The sequence below is a fragment of the Diabrotica virgifera genome, chromosome 7 (genome assembly GCF_917563875.1).
Source record: "Diabrotica virgifera virgifera chromosome 7, PGI_DIABVI_V3a".
Taxonomy (NCBI): Eukaryota; Metazoa; Arthropoda; class Insecta; order Coleoptera; family Chrysomelidae; genus Diabrotica; species Diabrotica virgifera.
The window spans coordinates 135749220-135776692 of NC_065449.1; positions in this window are offsets into that span (position 1 = coordinate 135749220).

Consider the following 27473-nt stretch of genomic DNA (forward strand, 5'->3'; position numbering starts at 1 on the left):
GGATACTTTTATCTTATGTGTCTTATGTTTATTGATCTGAGGTGCCAAGCAATTATTGTCCAACATTGATCAAAACAGGTCCGTAAATTAATTAATAATAAAAACCTCTTAACCTACCACCAGAATTTACTGCTGATAGTGCTTGAAATTTGTTATTACGATTTAGTCTCTATTTACCAATTTATAAAAATAATACTATTTCATTATTCACACACATGCACAAATTTTTGTAATGTCACTTTTAAAGTTTACGATATATGAAGTTCATTCTTCTATTTTTTGGTTGCAAAGTTTTCAATGCCTTTATTATTAAAATTATCAATACAATTTACAAAATACTTTTCTGCAGATAGCATACCTAAAGCACTATGTTTTAACATCGAAAAACAGCGTTCTGCTTCAGATGTTGATATAGGAATGGTAACTAAAATATTTAAAAGTTTAATAGTTTCTTCAAATGTGCTTTTTAAGCCTTCCCTCTACAATAAAACCGAGAGAGAAACAGCCCCAGAGGTAGTACTTAATTCGTCTCGCCAATACAGTACCTACTTCTAATTCAGTTTTAAATCCAGTTTTGTTTAAAAATTAAAATTGTCTCCATGCTTAATTAAGAAATGATTCGGATAACTGATGCTTATAAGTAGAAAACTTCTCCGACATAAATAAATTAGAAGCAACTAAATGTCCGGAGAAGGTAGACCTTTGAAAGATCTGGTACTTTGAATAATATGAACCTTTAAGTCGTTATCTAATTCGGCGCTAAAATTGACCAGCTCCTTAAATATGCCTCTATTTTCTGAATTTTCTTTTTCGTCGTGACCTCTTAAAGCTAATTTGAAAGCTCCACAAGACCTTATAACATTTGTAGTTTTTTTTTAAATATTAAAAAAAAATATTCTTAAAAATTTAAATTTCTTAAATTTTTTTTTTTTAATACTAATCTTCATTGTCAATTAATAAATTAAATACTACACACTACACCCACGATAAAAATGCCCTAAAAGTTTAATTATAAATGCAAAACTTTTTAACAGAAAATATACATAATAAAAGCGACAAACCAGCACGTAAAGAAACTCAACCTCGTGCCCGGCACAGAGATTCACATTTAAAGGTACATATACTAATAGTCCAATATAGCTCTTTCTCTGTCACTTAAATAGAATGCTCCTAAAATCTTTCTCTCTTTAGTCGTGTCAGTACTGACTTTGGCACGAAGGAGAGATTCTCCTGTCGAATAACCTCCGCTGTGGCAGGGATTGTATTACGCCCATAGTTGCCATATTTTATATAATTTATGAAGATCAAAAGAAATACACACAAAAAAATTAACAGGAATTAAACAGTTTTGAAGATAAAAAATATGTTTCTGCATAGTTAGCAAGGTAGTGCCATGGCTGTATGGCACTACCTCACGGGCCGCCACTGCATTCACCCACTTTCAGTGTCATGAGTCAAGTGTGAGAAATAGATGTTGTTTGCGTCTACTTCAAATAGGTCAGTCCTTATGTAAATACATATTATGATTACAAATACCTTTTCAACGAAATATTATAATAAAACTTTTCTGGCTGATGTGAGTTTGCACTTTCAGTTTGCTTCTGTATTTATAAAATAAAATTTGAATTATGGTTTCGTTTGGAATAATTACTTGAGAATAATAATTATGATTGAGATCCAAAATAATACCTAACCTAATCCTAATCACCATTAAAACCTAATAACCGGTTTTTTCTTTAAAAAGAAAAAACCGGTTATAACCGGGACAAAAAAACAACCTGTAAAACCGGTTATGGCGAAGTAAAAAAACCGGTTTTAGGTTAAAACCGGTTTTAGGTTAAAACCCGTAGGTTTTTCCCATCCCTAGTTCTGAAAACATGGTTTGCAGTTCTTGTAGGTCAGTAGCGATCAGGATTATGTCATCCGCAAAATGTAGATTACTGAGGTAGCGGCCATTGATGTTCATTCCCTTATATTTCCAATTTAGGTTTTTAAAAGCGTCCTCTAAAACTAAGTTGAACAGTTTGGGTGATAGAGTGTCTCCCTGTTTGACTCTCCTGTTTAATGGTACAGGGTTCGTGTATTCATTTTCATTTAGATAGTACGTAGCTGTAACTTGGTTCATAGTTTCTTTTATTAAGTTAATACATATATCTGCGTTTATTATGGCAGTGTGTTCTGTGTAAATTATGTAGAAATATTTAAATTTAAAATAAATGTAAAACCTATTTTTTGATGGGGAAAAAGGATTGATTTAGCGACCGTCATCGCTTCGGCGAAATAAATTTGGTACGTATGTATATTAATATGTACCTATCTGTATGTATAAATAATGTAGAAGGTGTGCAACGCGTATATAATATAGGTATAACATTTATTTTTGGATGAGGAAAATAATTAACTTCACGACCGTCATCGCGACAGTCATCGCTTTGGCTAAATAAATTTTGTACGTAGTACGTATACACATAATGTACCTATGTACATTATGTGTATGTATATATAAATTGTGTAGAAGTATTTAAATTTAAATAAATGTAAAACCTATTTGTGAATGGGGAAAAGGATTGATTTCGCGACCATCATCGCTTCGGCTAGATAAATTTTGTACGTATTATTATGTGTATTTACATATAAATAATATATGTAGAACCTCGTATATCATATAGTTAAAGCACCTATTTTTGGACGGGGAAAAAGAATTGATTTCGCGACCGTCATCGTTTAGTCGAATAAATTTTGTATGTCTATACAGGGTGAGGCAGATAAAAGTCCTATTAGAAATATCTCGAGAACTGAAACAGAATTATGAAAATTGGAATGAAGGGGTTTTGAAAAATGATCTCTTTAATGAAAATATTTTCATCGATTTGTTACTTCCGGTTATACTGGAAGTGGCTTATAACTTCGTTTTTTTTAAAGGAACATCCTGTATATTTTTACATTTTTGGATTCTCCTGGATGTCTTCTTTCTTAAAATATGAGGTTTTGTAATGTTATACAGGGTAGTTTAAAAGATAAGTACGTTTTTTTTCTTAATTTCCTAGCAACATTCACACCCTGTAGAATTGTAGTAGTTTGACATCAAAAACTCTATTTATGTATGTTGAAATGATTTTTAATATAGTCTACTATTGTTAAAATTTATTAGTATAGCTAAATGTTGAATTGTACTATACAGGGTTAGTCGAAACTCGGAAAGAGTATTTTCTGAGTTTTCTTAAATGGAACACCCTCTACTTTATTATTGTAATGAAATGATATTTTATGCTATTTTTTATTTCTTAAGCATTCCCTATACCTAACTGCTTTTATTTGTGAGTTATTGGTGATGAAAGCCAAACATTAATTTCAACAAAATAGACGGGAAATTTTATTAGGTTGGCCGTAAAAATATTCAATCACAAATAATTTTTCGGCAATAAATACATATTAATCTAGACTGATGTTTAAAATTGTCAATAATGGTTGAGCTATCAAACTACCTACGTAGTTAACATTCTTGGCGCGATTAACAATTAAGCACAAATTAAAGCATTTAGGTATCTCTCTCTCTCTCTCTCGTTCCATCCCTCCTTGTGGAGTATTGGGCGCTTATGCGTTTCTTGGCCAAAAGTGTAAGATTGCTGTCTGGCCGGGACAGCGCATCTTCTTTTGTTTTTATTCTCTGGATAAATTGTGAACTAATTCCCTCCACTCTCTTCTATCTTTTGCTCTCTTTTTGACTTCGCCCCATCTTAGTCCAATTTTTTCGTGTTCTCTCGTTGTTGTTCTTTTCCAGCTGTTGTCTGGTCTGCCCCTCTTTCTTTTCCCCTCTGGTTGGTATTCAAGTGCTTGTCTTGCTATGCTGCTTTGGTCTTTCCTTAAAGTGTGGCCGATCCATTTCCATTTTTTTCCTTGACTGTAGTAGATACGTTAGTTTGCTTTGTCCTTTCCCATAGTTCTGTATTAGTTATTTTATTTGGCCAGTATATTTTCAGGATTTTTCTTAGAGATTTGTTTACAAATGTTTGTAGTTTTTTAGTTGTAGTTTCGTCCTGTTTCCATGTTTCTGCTCCATAGAGTAGTATACTTTTAATGCAACTGTTAAAGATTTTAATTTTTGTTGTTTCCGATATTTCGTTTGTTTGCCAAATTTTATTTAAAGCGTTGAATGCGTGTTGCGCCTTTGTTATTCTCGTCTGTATATCCTTTTTACACCCTCCGCTCCTTTCCATGACAGATCCCAGATATGTGAACTTGTCTACCTCTTCTACTTCTTTAGCGTTTATCATTATTTTATTATTTGGATGGTTATTATTTTTTAGAAGTTTAGTTTTTTCTGTGTTTATTCGAAGTCCGATCGTGTCGGAGTACTGTGCCAATTTGTCAATTTTTGCTTGCATATGATTTCGGTGTTCAGTTATAAGGCAGATGTCATCTGCAAATTCGAGATCTTCTAACTGTTTGAAAAGGTTCCACCTGATGCCTGTTCGATCGTCGATTACTTTCCTCATTACCCAATCTATCATAATAATAAATAGGGTAGGGGATAGTACACAACCCTGTTTGACTCCACTTTCTATGGATATTTCTTCTGTTACTTCACCTGAATGTTCTAGTTTGGCTTTGTATCCTTCGTAGAAGAGTTTAATAAAGTTTATGATTTTTTGTGGTATCCCATATAATCTAAGGATTTTCCACATCTGTGCCCTATTTACACGGTCAAAGGCCTTTTCGAAGTCGATAAAACTCACATCTATATCTTTATTCCATTCATTTGTTTGTTCCAAGATAATTCTAAGGGTGCAAATGTGATCAATAGTGGAATGGTTGGAACGGAAGCCTGCTTGGTTGTTTCTCAGTTTTTTATCTAGTTCCGGCTTCAATCTTTCCAAAATGATTTTGGTCAGCACTTTGGATGTGGCACTTAGTAGTGTTATTGCACGCCAATTGTTGCATTTGCTCAGGTGTCCTTTTTTGGGTATTTTTATAATCAATCCCTCTTTCCACTCCTTTGGCAATTCTTCGTCCGTCCATATTTTATTCAAAAGTGTATGTAGCATCTCTACTGACTGCTCGATGTCTGCTTTTATTATGTCAATGGGTATATTGTCGATTCCTGCGGCTTTGCCATTTTTTAGTAGTTTTAGGGTGTTTCCAATTTCTTCCATTGTAATTTCTCCAATATTCACTTCTAGCTCTGGTGATTCTACTTCATCTTCTATGATTTGAGTTATTTCATGCTTAGCATATATCTCTTCGAAGTATTCCTTCCATCTTTGTATTATTTCTTTCTCATTTTTTATCCTATTTCCTTGTTTATCCTTTACTTCTCGTATATTTCGTTGTGCTTTTCCTGTTAAGTTTCGTATGATTGTATATTGTGTTCGTAAGTCGTTTTCTTTCGCTGCTTCTTCTGATATATTTAGCATCTCATTTATATAGTTTCTTTTATCTTTTCTGGCTTGTTTTTTTACTTCTGCGTTTTTTGCCTTGTATTTCCTTTCAAGTGCCCTCTCTTCTTTCGATCCTTCCTTTTGTAGAATTTCTTCTTTAATCTTTTTTCTTTCTTCTATCAGTAGTAGAGTGTCTTTGGTAATCCATTTTTTATTTTGTCTTCTTTTTAATCCGATTGTTTCTTTTGCTGTATTCGTCATCACTTTTTTAAAATATTTCCATGTTTCTTCGACTGACTCTCCAGTTTGTTGTGATACTGTTCGGTTAATTGCCAGTTTCTCACTGAATTTATTTCTTATACATTCTTGTTTTAGGGCATCAACGTTATACTTGTTCCTTCTGCTGATTTTTTGGTTTTTATCTCTGGCTAATTTCATTTTTAGTCTCGCTTTGATTAGCATGTGGTCTGATCCCACATCAGCACCTCTTAAGCTCCTGACATCTTGCAGCCAGCTTCTCCATTTATATTCAATTATTATGTGGTCTATTTGATTCTTGCATCTCCCTCCCGGTGATTTCCATGTTTCCTTATGTATCCGCTTATGTTTAAAGATGCTTCCGCCTATTAAAAGTTCATTTTGCTCACAAAATTCGATTAATCGATTTCCATTGTCGTTTCTCTCTCCGATTCCCTCCTTTCCCATCACATGTTCATGTCCTTTATTATCATTTCCTATTTTTGCATTAAAGTCTCCGATTACTATTTTTATATCTCTTCTATATTTATTATTGATCTTATTAAACGTTGTTTGTAGTTGCTCGTAAAATTCTTCCTTCTCATTTTCGTCGTTTTTATTTGTGGGAGCATATACATTTATTACTATTATGTTATAATATCTTGCCTTCAGTCTCGCCCAAATAATCCTTTCTGACACTGGTTCCCACTCTACTAGAGCCTTTCTCCCCTTTTGGGTTAGCAGTATTGCCACTCCCTTTTCGTGTTTGTCATTTACATCCGTATTCCCAGAATATATCATTAGCTGTTGGTCACCTACTCGGGTTGATCCACTACCATTCCATCTTGTTTCGCTTAGTCCGACAATGTCTAATTTGTACTTATCAATCTCTTGGCTTACCTGCTCCAATTTGCCGGTTTCGTGTAGGGTTCTTACATTCCATGCACCTATAAATATGTTCTCTCTTATGTCTATTTCATGTTTATCTTTCGTTTTTGCTCTATTTCTATTTTCGTCCTTGCTCAATTCCTTTTTCTGTGCCTTGTCTGTCGTGATTTGTGCTTTTGTTTGTGTATTTTCGTCTTCTGTTAGTTTTTTGGATTTCCCTGGTCTTCTTCTAGCTGGTTGCTGTATTGATTCCATTTGTGTGTTTTTCCATCTATTATTAATTTATTATATTTTATTGTAACACTTTTACCCTTATTGATTTCTTCATTTGCGACTTGTCTTATTTTTTTCTGTGTTTGTAGTTCTTCTTTTGTTATGTCATTATTTATATATACTTTATTGCCTTTTATGTGTTTTAGTTTAGCTTTATTTTGCATGATCTTTTCTTTTTCAAACTTGTTCTGTAGTTTGACCAAACATGTTTTTTCTCCCAGTTTGATAACTTCTTCGATTTGAACATTGATATTCATTTCTTTTTCCATGAAGTTTCCTACAGTTTGTTTCAGTGCATTTCTATCGATTGTATCTATTGGCAAGCCTTGTATTACAACATTATTTACTTTCCTTTCCTTTTCTAGTCTTTGTACACGTATTTTCATATCGTTTAGTTCTTTTTTCATTTCTTCCTTCTCCTTGTGTTTAGTTTGGTTTTCTTGTTTAACTTTCTCCAATTCTGTTTTCAGGTCGTTTAATTCCTCCCAGTACTTTCTCTGTTCATTCTTTATCTCTTTTACTTCCGTTGTTAAATTTTTTGTTTCTGTGGTTAAGTCATGCATCATTTTAATAATTTGATCGAGCTTATTATCTTCGTTACGGGTTTTGTTAGGCGATCTAGACACTTTTTTTACTTTTTTGGAACAATTCTTCCTCTTCTTCTCTGTTCCTCTTTCTATGGTCTTCTGATGTGTCGTCGTCCGAATCCACTTTGTATCTATCCATTATTTTTACCGGTGTTAACAAATTCGAAGCCATTTTTTGTGGCGCAGCGTGCATGTATTACTCACTCCCGTTACTTAATAGTCCAATCGGTGTTTTGTCACTGTTCGGTTTGCGAAAAAGTGCCGAGCCCGCCTCAAAAGCGCGGAGGCTCTTCACCTTATCAAACCTAAATAGTTACTGTTATTTATAGTTCGTTAATTTGCATACGATATTTTTGTTCTTTCCCAATAAATATAAGAAATTGTACACATACAGATTATTTTCACTTACTTATATTCACTCCCGTTACTTAATAGTCCAATCGTTATTTTGTAACAGTTTGGTTTGCGAAAAAAGTGGCGAGCCCGCCTCGATGGCTCAAAATCAAGTCACCTTATCAGAACTAATTAGTTTCTGGTTTTTATAGTTCTTTAATTTGCAAGCGATATTTTTGTTCTATTCAATAAATGTAGATATAAGAAATTGTACTTACAAATTATTCTGCTTGTTTTCTTGGCTCACTTTCTGCACAATTTCACTTTGTCACTTTATGGTTTCTTTGGCGCTTTAAAAGCTTTTTAATTATAGCCGTAATAATCACAAAACTTGATAAAAGTTACGAGCACTCATAAACACGTCTTACCAATTCAATTAGAGATGGGAAATAGTACGTATACACATAATGTACCTATGTACATTATGTGTATGTATATATAAATTGTGTAGAAGTATTTAAATTTAAATGAATGTAAAACCTATTTGTGAATGGGGAAAAGGATTGATTTCGCGACCATCATCGCTTCGGCTAGATAAATTTTGTACGTATTATTATGTGTATTTACATATAAATAATATATGTAGAACCTCGTATATCATATAGTTAAAGCACCTATTTTTGGACGGGGAAAAAGAATTGATTTCGCGACCGTCATCGTTTAGTCGAATAAATTTTGTATGTCTATACAGGGTGAGGCAGATAAAAGTCCTATTAGAAATATCTCGAGAACTGAAACAGAATTATGAAAATTGGAATGAAGGGGTTTTGAAAAATGATCTCTTTAATGAAAATATTTTCATCGATTTGTTACTTCCGGTTATACTGGAAGTGGCTTATAACTTCGTTTTTTTTAAAGGAACATCCTGTATATTTTTACATTTTTGGATTCTCCTGGATGTCTTCTTTCTTAAAATATGAGGTTTTGTAATGTTATACAGGGTAGTTTAAAAGATAAGTACGTTTTTTTTCTTAATTTCCTAGCAACATTCACACCCTGTAGAATTGTAGTAGTTTGACATCAAAAACTCTATTTATGTATGTTGAAATGATTTTTAATATAGTCTACTATTGTTAAAATTTATTAGTATAGCTAAATGTTGAATTGTACTATACAGGGTTAGTCGAAACTCGGAAAGAGTATTTTCTGAGTTTTCTTAAATGGAACACCCTCTACTTTATTATTGTAATGAAATGATATTTTATGCTATTTTTTATTTCTTAAGCATTCCCTATACCTAACTGCTTTTATTTGTGAGTTATTGGTGATGAAAGCCAAACATTAATTTCAACAAAATATACGGGAAATTTTATTAGGTTGGCCGTAAAAATATTCAATCACAAATAATTTTTCGGCAATAAATACATATTAATCTAGACTGATGTTTAAAATTGTCAATAATGGTTGAGCTATCAAACTACCTACGTAGTTAACATTCTTGGCGCGATTAACAATTAAGCACAAATTAAAGCATTTAGGTATAGGGAATGCTTAAGAAATAAAAAGTACCATATAATATCTTTTCATTGCAATACTAAAATACAGGGTGGTCCATTTAAGAAAATTCAGAAAATCCTCATTCCGAGTTTCGACCAACCCTGTATACTAAAATTTAACATTTAGCTATACTAATAATTTTTTATAATAGTAGACTGTATTAAAAATCATTTTAACATAAATAGAGTTGTTGATATCCAACTACTACAATTATACAGGGAAATTAATAAAAAAACGTAATTAGCTTTTAAACTACCCTGTATAACATTACAAAACCGCATATTTTAAGAAAGAAGACATCGAGTAGAATCTAAAAATATAAAAATATACAGGGTGTCCCATTTAAAAAAAAAACGAAGTTTTAAGCAACTTCCGGTATAACCGGAAGTGGCAAATTGATGAAAATATTTTCATTAAATAGATCACCCTTCAAAACCCCTTCATTCCAATTTTCATGATTCTGTTGCCTTTAGTTCTCTAAATATTTCTAATATGCCAGTTATCTGCCTCACCCTATATATTATGTGTATATATAAATAGTGGAGGACGTACCAAACGCGTATATAATATAGGTAAAACACTTCTTTTTGGATTGGGAAAAGCACTGAACCCGCGACCGTTATCGCTACGGCGAGATATTAGTAATTTATATACTATTCGCTGTGAGCTTCGCTGGTATCGCCAACTATCAGATTACGAGTGCAACTTTTGCTGGAAATTTAATGAGAAAAGTATTGCGAATAATACCAAATAATTGCTTCAAATTTATTATTTAATTTTTATAGTGTAATATTTACAATGTAAAAAAGCAATTAGATTATTTTTTTAAGGATTTTGCTTATTATTTTGACGTATTGACTGGCGAATATTAGTTTCCTTCTTTCCTACTTCTGATACTTTGACAATTATCGTGTAGATGGCGCTTAGATTATTATTATATTATATTAATTATAATATAATTATATTATAATTATATTAATTATTATATTATAAAATGTAAAAAAACAAATTTTAATATTTAAAACGTAAGTATATTTAAGTTAAAAATATATACCACAGCTTTGGCCAACTAATATTTGTCCTATTAATGTTTTTAATTTCAATGTTTTAAATTAATCACTTTGACATTTATGTCAAATTTCCAGTAGAAGTTCACCGATTTGTCACTACTGGCGCTCACAAACTTTTAAATATCCCCTCTACCTACGAGCTCATAGCGGATAGGTTGATTTGCATATAAGTTCGACTGATTTTAATGGTTGGAGGAGGCATAGAGTGTGTACCCGTAGGAGCTTGCAAAATATAATAAGTTATATTATATAAAATAGAACGAAGTTATAATGGTTGGAGGAGGGATAGAGTGTGTACCCAAATTAGCTTGCGAAGCAAGTGCAATAGGGGCAACACTATCCCTAATCCAATCATTATAACTGATTGATGTTTAAAATATTTTTGAAGTGAAAACTACTTTAGCGACGTTGTGCACTTTTTGGATAGGGAAAAATCATTGAATTCGCGACCATTATCGCTACGGTGAGATATTAGTAATTTATATACTATAGGTGGAATTGCGTATAAGTTCGAACGAAGTTACAATGGTTGGAGGAGGGATCGAGTGTGTACCAGAGGGAGCTTGCGAAGCATGCGCATGAGGGGCCACACTATCCATTCTCCAATCATTATAACTGATTAGTGTTTAAACTATTTTGGAAACGAAAACTTCTTTAGCGACGTTGTGCACTTTTGGGATGGGGAAAAGCATTAAATTCGCGACCGTCATCGCTACGGCGAGGTATTAGTAATTTATATACTAACGGTTGAATTGCGTATTAGTTCAAACGAAGTTATAATTGTTGGAGGAGCGATAGAGTGTGTACTCAAAAGAGCTTGCTAAGCCAGCTGATGAGGGGCCCCACTATCGCTACTCCAATCATTATATCTGATTGGTGTTTAAAGTATTCTTGAAGTCAAAACTTCTTTAACGACGTTACGCACTTTTTTGATGGGGAAAAAGCATTGAATTTGCGACGTCATCGCTACGGCGAGATATTAGTAATTTATATACTATAGGTTGAGTTGCGTATAAGTTCGAACGAAGTTATATTGGTTGGAGGATCGGAGTGCATAGGAGGAGCTTGCGAAGCCAGCTGATGAGGGGCCACACTATCCCTACTGCAATCATTATAACTGATTGGTGTTTAAAGTATTCTTGAAGTGAAAACTTCTTTAGCGACGTTATGCACTTTTTTGATGGGGAAAAGCATTGAATTTGCAACCGTCATCACTACGGCGAATATTAGTAATTTATATAGTATAGGTTGAGTTGCGTATAAGTTCGAACGAAGTTATAATGGTTGGAGGATCGGAGTGCATAGGAGGAGCTTGCGAAGCCAGCTGATGAGGGGCCACACTATCCCTACTCCAATCATTATAACTGATTGGTGTTTAAAGTATTCTTGAAGTGAAAACTTCTTTAGCGACGTTATGCACTTTTTTGATGGGGAAAAGCATTGAATTTGCAACCGTCATCACTACGGCGAATATTAGTAATTTATATAGTATAGGTTGAGTTGCGTATAAGTTCGAACGAAGTTATAATGGTTGGAGGATCGGAGTGCATAGGAGGAGTTTTCGAAGCCAGCTGATGAGGGGCCACACTATCCCTATTCCAATCATTATAAGTGATTAGTGTTTAAAGTATTTTTGAAGTGAAAACTTCTTTAACGATATTGTGCACTTTCTGGATGGGGAAAAGCATTGAGCGACCGTCATCGCTTCGCTGAAATAAATTCTGTACGTTTATGTACTGTACTTTTTTTACTGTACTTTACTGTACGTTCTGTACTTTTGGGGTAAAGAATTGCTGGACATTTCAAGGTAAAATCTATGCTTTTCAAAATGGTTCTAGGAAACTCATATCATCTGAAAATGACCTTTCGACATAGTAATTTATAAATGCAATTAATTAAACATTAAATTTACATGGGACAATTGCTCGGAGCTTGACAAATCTCAATCTGATTTGTTTATCTATTTATCTATTTGTTTATGTATTTTTGTATCTATGCTGTATTTAAAATAGTATTTTTCTAATTTAATTGATACATTGGGCATTAGTTGCTAATTTTTAAGTAGGTATTGTTACTGGCAGTTAAAGATTGCTTTTTGTTTTATTTAGGTTCGTATACTTGTTTACATTTCAGAGATTTATTATTTACTACAATTAGTACAGGTAATTTGGGGAGATTTTTTGTTAATTATAATTTATAAGCAGCCACTGATACTATTTGTAAGAAATGTTATTTAAGTATATAATATATGCATCCGATTTAAGCAAATCATGAATAATCTAAAATGTGCTCACATTAATTCTAGATCTTTAGTTGCTCATTTCAATGATGTAAAAAGGCTTGTTCTGGATAATGATTTGGACGTATTAGTTGTAAGTGAGACCTGGTTAAGTAGAGGTGTTTCTAATCATATTATTGATATTCCTGGTTATCAGTTTGTAAGAGTTGATAGAAATAGAAATACTACGGGTGGAGGTGTAGGAGTTTATTTAAAGAGTAATATAAATTATAACATTATACAATCAACAAATGAAATAGAACAGATATGGTTAAAACTTTCGTTTAAAAATGAAACATTAGCAATCGGTGTGTGCTATAATCCCAATGAAATATTTTATAAAACTTTTTTCGACTCTTTTGAAACAGTTGTATCTTCAATATTGCCCTTAGTAGATCATATACTGTGCTTGGGTGACTTTAATGTTGATCTATTAAACTTTAGCAATTATTCTACACAATTCGTTATTGATTTATTAAATGGTCTTGGGTTAAAACAGCTGGTAAATCAAGCAACAAGAATAACAAAATCTACATCCACCCTACTGGATTATGTGATCACATCAAGTGAGGATAAAATAATTTCAGTTGAAATAAAACATATTCCTGAAATAAGTGATCATGAAATGATAATGTTAAAGGTAAGTTGTGAGGTTAAAACCAATAAAACAAAATTTATTACTGGTCGTAACTTTAAAAACTTAAATTATAATCAATTTAAATCTGATCTGGAGTCCATACCATGGAGAAATATTTATGACCTCACAGATGTAGATAGTAAAGTAACTTTTTTGTCTGAAAATATTGTTACATTGCTTGATATTCATGTCCCAATTAGGACTTACAGGATTACAAAGAAATATGCTCCATGGCTGACTGATACGATTAGAGCTTTAATGCTGGATAGGGACAAAGCATTTTTAAGTTACAAAATTTCTAAAAATATTGCACATTGGAATAACTACAAAAAATTACGTAATTTAGTATCAGCAGTCACTATAAAAGAAAAAAAATCATTTTTTAAAAATATTCATGTTAGATCTGCCAAAGATATGTGGAGCAATTTAAAATATTTGATAAATGACGATAAGCATGAGAAAAGTTTTGATGTAAGTAGCAAATGGAATATAAATGACATTAATAAACACTTTATTGAAGTTATACCAAAAATGAAAGAGGACTTAGATACAAAAATGTTTTATCAAAACAATGTTAAAACTTATTTTAACAAATTGCTTAATTTTAAACCAGTCTCTGAAACTGATATTTTATATATAATAAATAAGATAAAGAGTAAAGCTGTTGGACATGATGGTATTAACATATTAACATTACAGTTGTGTATTCCCTATCTTCTTCCGTATATCACGCATATTATCAACTTTTGTTTAAAACATTCTGTTTTTCCTAATAACTGGAAACGTGCGCATGTTATTCCATTACCTAAAACTAAAATTCCTAATAGTTTAAATGATCTTAGACCTGTAAGTGTTCTGCCAACATTATCCAAAATTCTAGAAAAGGTAATTGAAAATCAGTTAAGTACTCACTTAAATAAGAATAAAATTATTCCTTCTATACAGTCCGGTTTCAGGTCTCGGCATAGTTGTCTGTCTGCTTTAGTAAACATTACTGATGACATCTTCAAAGCTTATGATCAAAATAAAATATCAATTCTAATTCTTTTGGATTACTCGAAAGCCTTTGATACAATTAACCATGATTTATTATCCTATATTCTACAGTTCTCTGGGTTAGATGAAGGAGCAGTCGAGTTAATGAAATCTTATCTATCAAATAGATATCAAGCTGTAAAACTTCATCAAGAAATTTCTTCTTTTTTAGAACTTAACAATGGTGTTCCTCAAGGATCGATACTAGGTCCCATTTTATTCTCTGTGTATACATCAAATTTTCCTTCTGCTTTTTTGTCTTGCACTCAACACTACTACGCTGATGATACACAACTTTATATGTCATTTAATTTAGACGAGTGTGAACAAGCAGTTCATGCAATAAATTATGATTTATTAAATATGCAGATTTTTTCTCAAAATCATTGCCTAAAACTGAATGCGTCCAAAACTCAGGCTATTGTTTTTGGTAGATCCTCTCATCGAAAAATATTTTTAGAAACTTACTCATATAAACTGCTTTTAGAAAATGGTAACTTAGTTTTTAGCAAAAAGGTAAAAAACCTGTGGGTTTGGTTGGATGAAGACTTAAGATTTACACACCATGTTAGTCTTTGTTTACAAAGAGCATACGGGGTACTTAAGCTTCTATACCAAAGTCGTAATATATTAAACAGTGCTACCAAATCCTTGTTGTGTGAATCTTTAATTTTATCAAAATTAAATTATTGCGATGTGCTTTATAACTCATGCCTTACTGAGACTGATTCTAGGAGAATACAGAAATTACAAAACTCCTGTTTGCGATTAATTTTTGGAATTAGAAAGTATCAAAGTATTAGCCATACTTTTACTTTAAATAAGTGGTTAAACATGAAAGACCGCAGAAAACTTCATGCTTTATGTTTCTACCATAAGATTCTTCGGGAAGGGGTACCTCCTTACCTATACAATAGAATAACTTATAGAACTGATGTCCATAACCTTAATCTAAGACATAGGAACACTCTCTCTTTACCACGTCACGTAACGCATTTTTTCAAACGCTCATTTTCTTTTTCAATTGCGAGTCATTTGAATAATTTTGATTATGATATTCGTACATTATCCGGACATAGTTTTAAGGAAAAAATGTTTAAATATTTGTTATCTGAGCAGTAATGCCAAGCCTACGATTTTTAGAGTACCTAATTTGCATACTATCTAGTAGTATCAGTATATGTAAGTATATTTATATACAAAATATACTTTTTCGCCCTTCTATTAGGAAATGGGGGTTAGGTGGAAGAGCAGCTGTACATTGCTGTCCTTCAATGATGTACAAGCTGAACCTCGCCCTACAGACCAATTAATATTTTTGTTTTGTTGTATAATTTTTGGAATACTAATAAAGACATTTATTATTATTATCCAGATTTAGCCATACGGCTCACACTCCCTCTAAGGGGAAAATTGACTCATCCCAGATACCTACGGTATCAAAAGGATTGAGCTCTGGTGGGACTCTTTCCGTGTTATCGAGCCCTAGGTGACTTGGTATGCAGGTGTATCTCCCAAAAATTTCCGTACACATCTGGCTGTTGCGAGTAGTACTGCTTTCTGCATGGTCTTATAAAGATGTTCATTCAGACCCAGCTTTTTTATGCTTTCGAGGAGGGTCTTCGGAATGACTCCAGTAGTAGACATGATAATCGGTATCGTCTGGGTACTTTGCATTCTCCATTGCCTTCGTATTTGAATTTCTAGATCTCTGTACTTGGCGATCTTTTCAGTGAATTTACTACGTAGATTATTGTTGTTAGGTATCGCCACATCAATTAGTGTTGTTTGTCTTGTTAATTTATTAACTAGTACGAGATCTGGTCTATTGTGTGCCACTGTTTGGTCTGTGAGCACAGTGCGGTCCCAGTATAGCTTGTAGTTGCCATCCTCAAGCATACTCTCAGGGACGTATTGATAATACGGGAGATGGTCCGTTTGGAGAAGTCCCAGCTTGATAGCTATCTCTTGATGAAGGATTTTTCCCACTGCGTCATGCCGTTCCTTGTATTCAGTTGCAGCAAATGCCTGGCAGCCCCCTGTAAGATGTTGGATGGTTTCTTGGGCTTGACATCCATATCGGCATCTGTCGTTTTGAACCTGAGGGTCTTTGATGATATATTTCAGGTAATTTCTCGTTGGTATAACCTGATCTTGAATGGCCAGTAATGAACCTTCCGTTTCAGGGAACATCTTTCCTGATGTCAACCAGTAGTTCGACGCTATATTGTCGACGTAATCTTGGCTGACCTCATTGGGATGGCGCCCGTGCAGAGGTTTACCCATCTAGGCGCGCACTTTTTCGTCCTTAGTAAGGTGGTTTATGCGCATTTCTGGTTCCCTCAGTTTGATCGGTGTTGTGTCATCTACTGCGCAGATAGCGCGATGAAGAGTAGATGTCTCAGCCTGCATCTGAAAATAAGTTCTTAAATTAGCAATTTGTTTATCTAATTGCTCACCTATATCCATAAGTCCTCTTCCTCCTAGATTCCGTGGTAATGTTGTTCTTTCTACTGCACTTTTAGGATGGTGTTTTTGTGCCTTTGTGAGGTGTGTTCGCACTTTTCGCTGAAGAGCATTTATTATTATTATTATTATTATTTCCAGATTTAGCCATACGGCTCACACTCCCTCTAAGGGGAAAATTGACTCATCCCAGATACCTACGGTATCAAAAGGATTGAGCTCTGGTGGGACTCTTTCCGTGTTATCGAGCCCTAGGTGACTTGGTATGCAGGTGTATCTGCCAAAAATTTTCGTACACATCTGGCCGTTGCGAGTAGTACAGCTTTCTGCATGGTCTTGTAAAGATGTTCATTTAGACCCAGCCTTTTTATGCTTTCGAGGAGGTTCTTCGGAATGACTCCAGTAGTAGATATAACAATAGGTATCGTCTGGGTACTTTGCATTCTCCATTGCCTTCGTATTTGAATTTCTAGATCTCTGTACTTGGCGATCTTTTCAGTGAATTTACTACGTAGATTATTGTTGTTAGGTATCGCCACATCAATTAGTGTTGTTTGTCTTGTTAATTTATTAACTAGTACGAGATCTGGTCTATTATGTGCCACTGTTTGGTCTGTGAGCACAGTGCGGTCCCAGTATAGCTTGTAGTTGCCATCCTCAAGCATACTCTCAGGGACGTATTGATAATACGGGAGATGGTCCGTTTGGAGAAGTCCCAGCTTGATAGCTATCTCTTGATGAAGGATTTTTCCCACTGCGTCATGCCGTTCCTTGTATTCAGTTGCAGCAAATGCCTGGCAGCCCCCTGTAAGATGTTGGATGGTTTCTTGGGCTTGACATCCATATCGGCATCTGTCGTTTTGAACCTGAGGGTCTTTGATGATATATTTCAGGTAGTTTCTGGTTGGTATAACCTGATCCTGAATGGCCAGTAATGAACCCTCCGTTTCAGGGAACATCTTTCCTGATGTCAACCAGTAGTTCGACGCTATATTGTCGACATAATCTTGGCTGACTTCATTGGGATGTCGCCCGTGCAAAGGTTTACCCATCCAGGCGCGCACTTTTTCGTCCTTAGTAAGGTGGTTTATGCGTAGTTCTGCTTCCCTCAGTTTGATCGGTGTTGTGTCATCTACTGCGCAGATAGCGCGATGTAGAGTAGATGTCTCAGCCTGCATCTGAAAATAAGTTCTTAAATTAGCAATTTGTTTATATAATTGCTCACCTATATCCATAAGTCCTCTTCCTCCTAAATACCGGGGTAATGTCGTTCGTTCTACTGCACTTTTAGGGTGGTGTTTTTGTGCCTTTGTGAGGTGTGTTCGTACTTTTCGCTGAAGATTTTCTATATCCGTTTTTGTCCACTTAACAATACCAAATGAATAGCTAAGCGCGGAACAAGCGTAGGTGTTTAGTGCCTTAAACAAATTTTTACTGTTAAGCTGTGAACGAAGCAGCTGTTTTACCCTTCTTATAAACTCAGTAGTTATCTCAGTTTTCATTTGCTTATGGTCAATTTTCCGCGCCTGCTTTACTCCAAGATATTTGTACATATCGTTGTCGCCCATGGCCTCGATGTTCTGGCCATTTTGCATATCGAATCCACCGGGCTGTACCTTTCCTCTGACTATATTCAAAACACGGCACTTGTCTAGACCGAACTGCATACTAATATCATTAGAAAATGTTTCTACAGTTTTTAGCATCTCTTCTAGGTGTTCTCGAGTGGAAGCCATTAATTTCAAATCATCCATATACAACAGATGATTGAGCTTCGCTACCACAGTATTATTGCTTTAATGCTAAAACCTGAGTCAGTGGAGTTTAATAGTTGGGAAAGGGGGTTCAAAGCTAAACAGAACCACAATGGACTCAACGAGTCTCCTTGAAATAGGCCCCGGTTGATTGCGATATTTTCGGTTTCGATATTGTTTTCACCAGGTATTTGGAGGTGAATTTTAGTCTTCCAATCTCTCATTATATGCCTTAAAAAGGTCACTATGTTATCATCCACTTTGTATATTTTCAATATATCTATTAGCCATTCATGCGGTACTGAATCAAAGGCCTTTTTATAGTCAATAAAAGCAGTAAAAAGGTTTCTTTTTTTAATGAATGCCTGGTTAGAAATGACTGAGTCGATGACAAGCTGTTCTTTGCAACCCAGGGAACCCTTAGCGCATCCTTTCTGTTGAGGCTCTATGATATTGTTTAGAGCACAGTGTTGGTAGATACGCCGGGTTACACAGGATGTGACCAATTTATACAAAGTTGGAAGACAAGTAATTGGGCGGTACTTGGATGGATCTTGGGTGTTATTTTGATCCTTGGGTATTAAATAAGTAGTTCCCTGAGTTAGAAATGATGGTAATTCCTGCGGATTAGAAATAACATGATTAATTAATGTTGATAAGCACTCATGAATACTCCAAAACTTTTTAAGCCAGAAGTTCTGAACTCCGTCTGGTCCAGGAGATTTCCAGTTATGAAGCTCTTTGATGACATTTGAGACTTCTTCAGTCGTGAATGGTTCGTAGTTAGCAGTGACGTAGTGGTGACAGTTGTGCGTCGTATCTTCTATCCAGCCAGCATTGTTGTTAAAAGCAGCTGGTGTGGAAAGTTGATTTCCCCAAAACTCATGAATTTCTTCTTGGCTTGGGTAAGACTTGTCGACACTTTCTACGGTGGAATTGAGTTTTCGGTAGAACGCCTTCTCAGAGTTCTCAAAAAGTGCATTGTCACATTTTCGGCTGTTACTAACTTTATACCTTCTTAATCGTCCTGAATAGACGGAGAGTTTTTGTTTTAATGTATCCAGACACTGTTGGGCTGTGTTATTTTCTGGATCGTATCTCGAGTGTCTTGCAGTGCTCCGCATTATTTCTTCAGCTCTTTTAATGACTTTTCTACTTGTAACACCTCTTATATATTCTGTGACTTGACCAATATCCCTACGCAGTAATTCAATTTTTCCGAGAAGTCTTTTTTCCCAGGGTGCAATTCTGTTACCAGTCCTTCCGTTATTAGTACCCCGTCGTGTTCTGATCTTAACGCCCATTACATTGGCAATTGCTGTAGCTGCACAGTAGATTAGCACATGCAGATACTCCAATGTGTGGGCTTCTACGACATAATTGGGTAGGACTTCAGTATTCACAATTTGTAACAGGGCACCTAGTTTCTTACAAGAGTTTATTCGTGGTAGCGGTGGTCTGCTAAGTGGATTTGTTCCATTAAACTCTTGTACGGCACGAGCCATTTCGTTCTCTAGACTATCGCGCAACTCGTTGTTTTCCTGCTGTGTATTGTCAGGTTGAGTTTCTGGTATGGGAATCTCAGGAATCTGCTCATCAAGGATTTCATTAGGGACTTGATCTAAAACTAGCTCTTGGTTATTAATCTCCCGTTCGACTTCGCTTTTGATCGTATTGCGTCTAGTCTCTGGGATAAGGTTGTTTCTTACGATTACCCGGTATTGATCTGATACTCTTTGCTCCGATACTTGAATATCTGGGTACTCCCTGCAAAATTCGGCATACAGCTGTTGTCTGTAGCCGATCGTTTCTTGACCGAGGTTTGTCACCTTATAATAGAAGCGCAAAATGCTTTCGTTAATGGACACAGTCCATTTCATGCGCTGCCTCGGTCGTCCCGCTTGAGTGAGCGCCGGCTGATGTTCCGGCGCAGCACCTTCAGCGAGTGGAGCTCTTGCTGTTGTTTGGCTCGCTTGTGGTTGTTGTTCTTGTTGTTGGGCTGTAGCTGTTTGTGTGACAGGGGCCCGCCTCCTCAACACCCTGCCACCGACGTCCCGCATGCTGTCACGTCCAGCGTCGGCTCCAGACGTGCCCTGGCGATCCCCAGGCAGCGGCCCTAAACATAAACTATTAGTCTCCATTCTCATGGGTGTGCATTTTATACCTACTGCCAGGTGTCAGTTTTTGTTCCACGGCAAGTATTCCTGCTACTCTCTGGGTATTGGCGCTACGAATACCCAGAAAGCATCCCCCATTCGCAGGGGGCCGCGCCTGATAGAAGAACTGACATAAAACTCCCACAGGATTATTATTATTATTATTATTATTATTATGTATTATGCGTAGGATATATAAATAGTATAGAGTATAGGACGCACCCAATGCGTACATAATTTAGGTATAGCACTTCTCTTTGGAAGGGGAGAAAGCATTGATCTCGCGATCGTCATCGACACGGCGATATATTACTAATTTATATACTATAGGTTGAATTGCGTATAAGTTCAACCGAAGTTATAATGGTTGGAGGAGGGATAGAGTGTATACCCGAAGGCGCTTGCTTGGCAAGAAGTTATTACTTCTGTCGGCACTCCCACGAGTGCTTTGAATTTTTTTTTGGTTTTATTTCGTATATTCATTCAATCAAGGATTCACCACGATGAAGTAGCTGCACAGCGAGTACCAATGCTCAATATTTTTACTTACTCACTTCTTAAATCATAGTATTGACATTAACTTTCAAATATCTTTCAAATTCTTTGTGGAATCACGTTTAGTTCGGATGTAAGCATCTCTAGATTCTTCAGTACACACTTTTATGGATGCATCAGTAATTATCTTAAACACATCTCTCTAGCTTGAGTATGGCAAAAAAAAATGTCAATCTTTGGAACTTATTTCACCATATCCCACAATTCCTCGTCGTCCAAATGATATGTTAGAGGAGGCTCCGTTATAGTACTACTCATCCAGTCTATGAGATCTATGTAATCTTCTGCATCGAAATTGATTTGGGGATTTGGGATACTTTGAAAATACGATTTTGCAACCTCTCTAATATGTTGTCGTGAATCAGTTAACATAATAATTTGAATTATTTCCGTGTACGAAAAACTGGTACTGTTTTGAATAACTACATAAGTATCTAGATTGATTATTAAGATATCGAGATCTGCAATAACTTCCATAGATAACTGGTACCATATTCTAATCTTAGTAGTCGTCCAAACTTGATCGAGGACATGTCTATTAAGCTAGAAAGACCATTTCATAAGGGAGCCATGAGACACGCCCCATATTTTTTTGCTATTTTATTGCTAATTTATTACGCAAATTAAAAATTTATTGCTTCATCCCCTTCAGAGAAACAGGTGGCCATTCCAGCTTAATATTAAACTAGAAAGGCCAACATTCATATATCCGGAACGAAAGTAGATAGAGAGTTGCTTCCGGTGGTCTATTTTATTGCTAATTAATTGCTAATTTATTACGCAAAACAAAAATGTATTGCTTCATCCCCTTCAGAGAAACTGGTGGCCATTCCAGCTTAATATTAAGCTAGAAAGGCCAACATTCATATATCCGGAACGAAAGTAGGTAAAGAGTTACTTCCGGCGGCCTATTTTATTGCCAATTAATTGCTAATTTATTACGCAAAACAAAAATTTATTGCTTCATCCCCTTCAGAGAAACAGGTGTCCATTTCAGCTTAATATTAAGCTAGAATAGCCAACATTCATATTTCCGGAACGAAAGTAGATATAGGGTAGCTTCCGGCGGCATATTTTATTGCTAATTAATTGCTGAAAGATTGAGTTTACAAGAATTTACAAACTCACCCCCTTCAACCCCTACCGTTATCATCATTCCCCGGAATCCACAAAAAGTGAAAATAACCAGTTTAAAGAGCTAAAACCAAGTACGTATTTTTTGCTCATTAACTACTACATGTCTAAGCCAAAAATGAATGTTTTGCTTCCTCCCCTAACGAGCCACAATGGCTGCAGCGGTTTAATACTTAAGGCTGCAATACTTAACACTCCTGTTTCAGGAAAGAAAGCAGATAGAGGGTCGCTTCTGGCGGCATCTTTAATTTTTAATTAATTTCTGAAAGATGGGTTATACCAGTATTTACAAACTCACCCCCTCCAACCCCTACCGTTATCATCGTTCCACGGATTTCACAAAGCGTGAAAATAATCAGTTTAAAAACTTAAAACCAAGTGGCTATTTTTTTCTAATTAACGGCTGCAGGTCTACGCCAAAAACCAATTTTTTGCTTCATCCCCTAACGAGAAACCATGGCTACTGCGGTTTAATTCTTAAGCTACAATACCCAACACTCCTATTTCAAGAACGAAAGCAGATAGAGGGTCGTTTCCAGCGGCATATTTTATTGCTAATTAATTTCTGAAATATATGGTATACAACAATTTGCAAACTCACCCCCTCCAAACCCCACCGTTGTCATCATTCCCCGACATTTCACAGAAAGTCAAAATTACTAGTTTAAAAACCTATGACCAAGTGGGTATTTTTTTCCTAAGCAACTGCTGCAGGTCTACGCCAAAAACGATTGTATTGCTTCATCCCTTAACGAGCAACAATGGCTACTGCGGTTGAATACTTAAACTACAACACTCAATTCTCCTGTTTCAGTAACGAAAGCAGATAGAGCGTCGCTTCCGGCGGCCTATTTTATTGCTAACTAATTGCTTATTTATTACGCAAATTACAGATTTATCGCTTCAACCCCTTCAGAGAAACAGGCGGCTATTCCAGATTAATATTAAGCTAGAAGAGCCAACATTCACATTTCCGGAACAAAAGTAGATAGAGGGAAGCGGGTATTTTTTGCTTATTAATTGCTAGTTTTAAGCCAAAAATGAATGTTTTTCTTCATCCCCTAACGAGCCACAATGGCTACAACGGTTTAATACTTGAGGTTACAATACCCAACAGTCCTATTTCAGGAAACAAAGCAGATAGAGGGTCGCTTCTGGCGGCATATTTTATTTTTAATTAATTGCTGAAAGGCGGAGTATACCAGAATTTGTAAACTCACCCCCTCCAACCCCTACCATTATCATCGTTCCGTGGATTTCACAAAGATTGGAAATAACCAGTTTAAAGACTTAAAACCAAGTGGGTATTTTTTCTAATTAATTAACTTCTACGCATGTCTACGCCAAAAACGATTTTTTGCTTCATCCCCTAACGAGCAACAATGGCTACTGCGGTTTAATACTTAAGCTACAATACCCAACACTCCTATTTCAAAAACGAAAGCAGATAGAGGGTCGCTTCCAGCGGCATATTTTATTGCTAGTTAATTGCTGAAATATGTTGTATATAACAATTGAAAAACTCACCCCCAACCCCAATAGTTATCATTCCCCGGATTTCACAGAAAGTGAAAATTACCAGTTAAAACCCTTAGACCAAGTGGGTATTTTTTTTTCTAATTAACTGCTGCAGGTCTACCCCAAAAAGGTTTTTTTTGCTTCATCCCCTGAAGGGAAACAATGGCTACTGCGGTTGAATACTTAAGCTACAACACTCAACCCTCCTACTTCAGGGGCGGAAGCAGATAGCTGGTCGCTTCTGGCGGCCTATTTTATTGCTATATTATGCAAAATAAAAATTTATTGCTTCAACCCCTTCAGAGAAACAGGCGACTATTTCAGCTTAATATTAAGCTAGAATAGCCAACATGCATAAATCCGGAACCAAAGTAGATAGAGAGTTGCTTCCGGTGGCCTTTTTTGTTGCTAATTAATTGCTAATTTATTAGGAAAAATAAAAATGTATTTCTTCAACCCCTTCAGAGAAACAGGTGGCTATTCCAGCTTAATATTAAACTAGAACAGCCAACATTCAGATTTCCGGAACAAAATTAGATAGAGGGTAAGTATGCAACGTCCTTAAAAAACGAATTTACTAAGAGAGTTGACCATAATTTTTGCACTTATGCGTGCTAATAATAAGCTGCGATAGAATTTAAACATAGGTTTCAAAAATTAAAGCAAGTGTTGTTTATTTAATTTTAATTTATTTTATCTTTAATGTACATTATTGATCTGGGCGCTATTTTTTTTGTTTCTTTAACGAAAAACGATTTTTCTAGTAAATCATCGAAGCCCATCCAAGATGTGTTTCCTCTTCGATAGGTATAGGTTATGTAGTGACCACCTCGATTTTCATTAAATCAGACAAACTGGTTCCTCCTACACCAGTGTATCCGATAGCACCCATTATTACTAGCTGATGATCGTCGTCGTGGGGTATGTTTAAATTTTTATGGAGTGTCTTTAATGGTATGGTTTTAATTTCTTCATGTTCATTATAGACTTGACAAACCACAACATCCCCTGCAATGAATGTAAATTAATTAACTTTTGTTTTTTATAAAATACCTCTAGAGAATTTGGAATGAAATTGAGTACAAAAAAGACAAAAAGGGTGATCATTAGCAAGCACTTAAACAGAAGTGTGAAGGTCAATGTCGACGAAACAGATCTGGAAGGAGTGAAGGAGTAACAAGAATAACGTGCCTTGGAAGCAACCTTGATGAAACTTTGTACCACTCACTGGAAGTAAGAACACATCTGGAAAAGGAACGTACAGTGTTTTACAAAATGCAAAAAGTTCTATGCAACCTCCAGCTGGATATCTCATTGTCAACTAGAATACATAAGTGGTATGTTTTCTCCATCTTCCTCTATGGGGTTGAAGCCTGGATAATGACAGAAATAACACAAAAAAAATCCAAGCATTCGAACTCTGGTGCTACCGTAAAATGCTCAGAATGTCCTACATGAGCCATACGACAAATGCAGAAGTTTTTCGGAGGATGGACAAGGAAACAGAGCTTATGATTATAATAAAAAAACGGACAATGGACAAATACGACCTCCATAGAACTATCCAGGGTGGCTGCAAATAAGATTAAATGGTTAAATGTAATGGTCAACGTCCTTAAGGATAAGGCACCGTAAGAAGAAGATAAAATATATGAGTAATTCCACATAAATTCTCTATATTTCTGTCACAGTTTGGGTATTTTTTGAAATTTAGGGGCATGCTTCTGAAACCACTTTTTGTTCGTTCTTTAGGACCTGAAAGTCAAGCTTTTTTGGAAATTAAAATTGAAACTTATGTCTAAATCTGTCCGAATTATCTTTCCTATCCTTGTTTGCATTCATTAAATGCTATTTTGTAAATTGTTTGGTACAATATATCAACACTCTCGATGTTAACTTGCACGCTAAAGAAGATGGCCTTAACATAATTTGTCTAAAGTCCAAAATAACGTTCCTATTACCTATTTTTGAAAAAGAGACAAGTGTATTTTAGCATGTTTTTAAAGCAAAGGAACATTCCTACTAGCTATTTTTAAACAAGTGTATTTTAGAAATTTTTGCGTTTTTCTGTACTCCGACTATAATTTCAACAAAAAAAAAAGATACAAAAAACATTTCCATATGGCATAAACAGAATTTACCTAAAACCGTAAGGAACTATCCTATAAGCTATTTTTTAATGAGAGATTAGAGTATTTTAGCATGTTTTTTTTTTTCATTTTTATGCATTTATTTGTAGGTACTCTGGTCATAATTACAACGATAAAAAGTAACAGGTCGGTAATATTTTCGATCTAAAATTTTACACTGAAAAACATGATACTAACAGAATTTAGCTAAAGCCTGAAGGGACTTTCCTATAACCAATTTTGGAAGAAGAGATTAGTGGATTTTAAGATGTTTTTTAAACTTAATTACTTTTTCTACAATCCGTTTTGATGAGCCATTTTGGTGGTGATTTAGTTTGAGATTTTTAGCTGAATACAATATTAAGAACAGTAAGGGTATTCTCTTAAATTACTTTTAATTATAAAAGTATTATTTTTAAATCAATTGATCACGAGAACGGCACATGAAGATGGATTATAGAAAAAATCCACTAACATCTACTTTAAAAATAGCTTTTATGAATGTTCCTACGAGCATTGTATTAATTATTCTATTAGCGTCATCTTCTTTATCCTGCAATATTAAATCCAAAATGTTACCTGATCTTTTTTTTAGGGTTGATATTATGGACAGAGTGCAAATAAATACATAAAAATGAAAAATTATGCTAAACTACACTTGTCTCTAATCTCTCCTTCCAAAATTGGTTATAGGAAAGTTCCTTCAGGCTTTAGCTAAATTCTGTTAGTATCACGTTTTTCAGTGTAAAATTTTACATCGAAAATGTTACCGACCTGTTACTTTTTTATCGTTGTAATTATGGCCAGAGTACAAATAAATGCATAAAAATGAAAAAAAAACATGCTAAATACTCTAATCTCTCATTAAAAAATAGCTTGTAGGATAGTTCCTTACGGTTTTAGGTAAATTCTGTTTATGCCATATGGAAATGTTTCTTGTATCTTTTTTGTGTTGAAATTATAGTCGGAATAGAGAAAAACGCAAAAAATTCTAAAATACGCTTGTTCAAAAATAGCTAGTAGGAATGTTCCTTCGCTTTAAAAACATGCTAAAATACACTTGTCTCTTTTTCAAAAATAGGTAATGTAATAGGAACGTCACTTTGAACTTTAGACAAATTCTGTTAAGGCCATCTGCTTTAACGTGCAAGTTTACCTCGACAGTGTTGATATATTGTACCAAACAATTTACAAAATTGCATTTAATGAATGCAAACAAGGATAGGAAAGATAATTCGGACATATGACATAAGTTTCGATTTCAATTCCCAAAACAGCTTGACTTTCAGGTCCTAAAGAACAAACAAAAAGTGGTTTCAGAAGCATGCCCCTAAATTTCAAAAAATCCACAATCTGTGACAGAAATATAGAGAGTTTATGTGGAATTACTCATATATTTTATCTTCTCCTTACGGTGCCTTATCCTTAAGGACGTTGACCATTACATTTTCCCATTTAATCTTATTTGCAGCCATCCTGAATAGTTCT